A 5,102-nucleotide genomic window follows, 5' to 3' on the forward strand; every position below is an offset into this window, starting at 1 on the left:
TCATAGCTAATGGGTATCTCCTCTTGTATTTGTACCTAAGAAGAATGGTAAAGTGAATATGTGTCAACTATAGGGCCCTTAACAAATCCATGGCTTCTATAGAAGTCGTATGCTCTTTTTTTTCCTTCAATAGATCTACATTAAGAGTTTGCATGTGTAACATATCTAGTGAGTACATGATTCTAATACTAATCACCTATAACTTTGAGATAGAGCTTCATCCTACCACACCACAATGGCTAGTTATCTCTTGTGAGCTCAGTAACTTCTTTCCTAATCATCTTTAGATGTTTCCCACTATTTGTTAAGCTTCAACATGAATGAGGACCAAAGGTCTAATACCAATTGATAGTCCTAAGGGATCATATTACTGAGAGTGGGAGTGAATCTATAATTAACCAAATAATCAACTTTTTAATCTTTTAAATCTTTGTCTCATGAAAAAATTAATAAAAACACATAAAAGAATTCAACATATGAAAAAACAGACAAAGTTGACACATATTTTGGAGTTGTGGCAACCCAACTTGGGTAAAAAAAATGTGGTGGGGATTAGTACCCATAAATAGTGTACTCTTAATATGTATGCCAAGTGAGGAGATTAACCAAGTTAGGAATTACAAAGCCATCTTTAGGTGTCACCTTGTTAGGGGATTCACCTCTATCCATGTTAAGAGATTTTCCTTTTTATGGGTAGCCTTGTTAAAGGACTTTGAACACTAGATAAAATGCCACCTTGTTAAAGGATTTAAAACCCGGTTAAGAGATTTTGACTATTGTAACTATTAGGAAACAATAAAAAATGGTTTGTGTACTGTCTTAGGTCTATTATTAATAATGTCGTTACATTAGTGTCACCATTACCAAGTTGGCTACCATCATTTTCATATCGTTAATACAATAGTTTTATTAATCATTGATTAATTAGAGATCAACAACAAAAGATGCATTTTGGGGCCAATTGCTTGAAAGGACCTAGAGTTGCATGAAATTCTCTAGAATAGAGACATGTTGAAAGTTTTGCATGGAAGCCATTAACTGGAATGTAGTGAGCATCAAGTCAAGATTATAATCATAAATGTGGTACTAATAGTTATAATTATTACATTTTATTTATAGCCATCTTGGCAGTCACTTTGACTATCTAACATTAATGCGAGTACATTTCACACACTTGAAAATTAATAGGAATACAAAAAGATAAGACATGACAGATCACAAATGCCAAAAAATTTAATGCAACTTCCATTAAATAGTCTCTTCAATTCCTCTTTCATTATCATTTCTCAAATTCTTGAATCTGAATTCGGTTTGCAAAGTTTCTTAGTTTACAAAGTTTCTTAGTCATGTATATGCCAATTTTCCTGAAATGCACTACAATGGGTCTGCAAAAGCCCTTTTTGGGCATGATACCTGATGATGTTCTAGTGATGGTTTGAAAGGAAGATGCCCAAGGTCCTTTTATCCACCATGATTTATTCATGGTCCTTGGCCATGAATTCTTAAAAAATGATAAGAGGTACCATGTGTCCACAAATATTATCTCCTACTTCCTCACGTCTCTTCTCGAATTTAGAGGCAATAAAGTAGACATTCTGATGCTTCTACATAAAATTTTTAAGGAAACATTTTTAGAAGATGATGTCAAAATTCTTGTATTGGTTGAGTAGGTATCAAGGCTAGGGCATTGACATCCCTTTTGCAGACATAGCAGACAAGTGTCGGGACCAAGGCATAGGGAGCATTATATAGAAGCATCCCTTCCTACTTAGCATGAATGACCAAAAATTGAATCATTATTGAAGGTGGGCATTACTTAGCAAGAATTTTCTACAGAAGTGGTTTTTGTTGGATGACATTAGTAAGACTAACTTCACATGGGTGGATGAGTTCAATGACATCATCCTCACCAAGAGATTCCTCATGAAGGGGCTTAAAGACCTTTCTGATTGAAGGCTTTAGGACCTTAGCCCCTCAGCCTACTAATGCTCCCAACCTCCCTATTCCCTATTGCCTATTTCCTAGTTCCTATTTCCTTGATCCTTGCCCTTTGGGAAAAAAAATGTTTTTAAGATATCTATTTTTCTTTAGATTGGGCCTTACCCTTTAATGTAAACTACAAAATAGTAAAATCAGGTTGATTTAATTAGCTATTTTCAATATCTATGCTATGAATCAATATTATGTATATTGTACACTCTCAAATATTATCAATAAAAACAATAGTTTTTGGCTTCTCAAATTGTTGTTCCTGTTAGTCTATGACTCTATTTTTGGCATCTCAATGCACTATTGAAATGTTAGTCTATGACTCTGTTATAAAAAATTAAGTGTTAATAGTTATAAAGTTAGAATTTAGAAACAAAAAAAGGGTTTCAACAATCCCTTTATGGTTTCATATTTGATTAACGATTTATAGTACAAAATTATTCAATTGAAAATTATCCAATGATAATTTATAAATTTGTAAAATGTATATGTATGTCCTTTAAATATCAAAACTTGTAAAATTTGATAATATCTGAATGTAGAGGCTAGGGCCATGCAAGTTAATAGTTATTAGTTATAATAATTTTAACAATTATTGATTTACTTAAAAATATTAAATAAATAAAAAATTAGTTTGTTAAAGTTAAACTTATGATACATGTAACATCATGATTCATGAATCATGAATCATGACTCCTGAATCATGAATCCTAATCAATGATCATGCAATTAAAATTGTATAGATAATCTTGAAATTTGATTTGAAAATAAAAAGTTCAAATTATAACTTATATGTAAATGTTCATATAAAATATTGAGTATTAATTTTATTTATTCATTTCTTCCTATTTTGAAATGTAAATTTATTTAAATGTCATGATCATCATAATATTTTTGACTTTTTATCATATTTTAAATTAAATGAAAAATGGCATGGTTATTTAAATTTAAATTAAGTTATCACTTATCATTATCAAGCTGAAGCAATTTAGCAAATATTGATTTTAATTTAAATCAATTTTAATTAAGTAAAATTGCTATGATTATTAAATCAAGTTATCATTATCAAGCAATTAATGATCGATGAATGATAATTGATTACAATTTACAAATTATAATTTTATATTTTTGAAAATTTGATGTTTCATTAATTTTACATGTTTAATTTTATTCATCCAAATCATGGATTTTGGAAATTATCAAGAACTTCAAATAATTTGTATGTTTGCAACTAGTTACTACACTTTTTGATTTAAGTTTTAATTTGCATTGTGCAACAATAAGATAGGAGAGAGGAACCAATAGTCATGAGGGCTAACTTCGTCAACATGTAGCCGCTACATGGGATATCATAAGACCATTTTTTTTTAGAAATGTAAAATGGACATTGAACTACCTATAGGTTATAACTAAGGTTTGAAGCTATGACTCGTCACACAACTTGTTAAAATAGTGCACCTAGTAAGATGTGTCTAAAAAATGAGTTTTTAAACATTCGACCAAAGCTTAATCTACAAATGTCTAATAATTGAATTAAAAATTATTATTTGTTGCTGATAGAATATTGTATAACTATATGAAATGTAACATATATGTAACTTAAATAGACCAAATAGTTATTGTTTTTATTAAGGAAAATAGGTTTTACAGGGACCTGAAAGCTCAAAATTTTTACAGCATAAAAGTTAAGACATTAAAGATCAGCAAAACATGAAATAGTAACCAACAGCCAAAAAGAAACAAAAGGCCAGAGGTCAGGAGGCAAAACCAAACGCCTAACTAACAAAGAAAACCAAACCTAATGGTTCTCCTTATCCAGATTCTATAGAGTTTCTGCAGCTTCATTATCCTTCTGGTTGTCCGCTCCTTCCTGGTTAGTGTTATGGGCTTCCTCCTTGTCCAAATAATCCACCTGGTCCCTACCAGCATTTAGCTTGACCTCTTCCTTACCAATGTTTTGGCTAGTCAGCTTCCACGTGTTCCCCTGATGCCAACTCTCATAGTTATTGTTAATCATAATTATTTGTTATATATAACACAAAATGACAAGTACTTCAACAACAAAAAATTATTTGCTATAAAAATAACACATTATTATATAAAATACAACCTATAACCAACACAAAGGGACCATTAGTTGAACACTAAAAGTTTTTGACAATCTCACCCATTTCATAAGAAAATGTAAAGCATTTACTAGTATTCACCTTTTATATTTGTTATGAGACATACTATTGATATGATTTACTTTATGCATATACATTACTACCCCAATAGTTGTATACATAATAGTAGTATTTGTACACTAAGATATCAATGTTTATTTAATTGAGCATATTATCTTTTGAGTGACACATTTATATGAAATAACTATGATATTTTATTTAAGAAAAAAATGTATTTAATTCACTCTTTAATGAATTCATATATTTATTTTTTCTATACCATTTATAAGTTTTCATGTGTCCAAGAATTGGTATATTTTTTATCAACATTTGGATTTTTATATATGTACAAATAGACCAATTAATTACGATATATAGTAAAAATGTGTTGGAAGATTAGACTCTATGTTCATTAATATATTTGTTTCTTGATTTCATTGTGTGGAGATTTTTACCATCAACATTTCAAATCACACTACATGATCCATCATCAAGATAAAAAGAGAGGAAGAGATGCAAAACAAAATGAGTTGCAGAAGTTGACTAACCCAAAAGATATAGGTACCAAGAGGAAGAGAGATTGCATGCTAACCAAAGGAGGAAAGAAGGTAATTGGACAAGGAACCAACAAGGGCACACTCCACAAACAACACAGAAAGAAAGAATAAAAAACAAAAAGAAAAGTCAAAAAAGAGGATAAGGACAATAAATCAATCAAATGAAGGAAAAGTAAAAGACTAATCCAGTGACACATGCGAACATCACATACACTATAATACATATAACCAAATTAAAAACAATCACTATATATAGTTAAATAAGACACATGCACACATAATATAACTAGTGTATGTGTGTGCATGTATTTTATTTAACACAATTGTTAATAGATAACAATGAAAGAAACCAAACTAAACAACCAAAAAAACTCCATAAAAATAAAAAGAT

The sequence above is a fragment of the Cupressus sempervirens genome, chromosome 3, assembly GCF_028749045.1.
Source record: "Cupressus sempervirens isolate cs-2001-9-10 chromosome 3, ASM2874904v1, whole genome shotgun sequence".
NCBI lineage: Eukaryota > Viridiplantae > Streptophyta > Pinopsida > Cupressales > Cupressaceae > Cupressus > Cupressus sempervirens.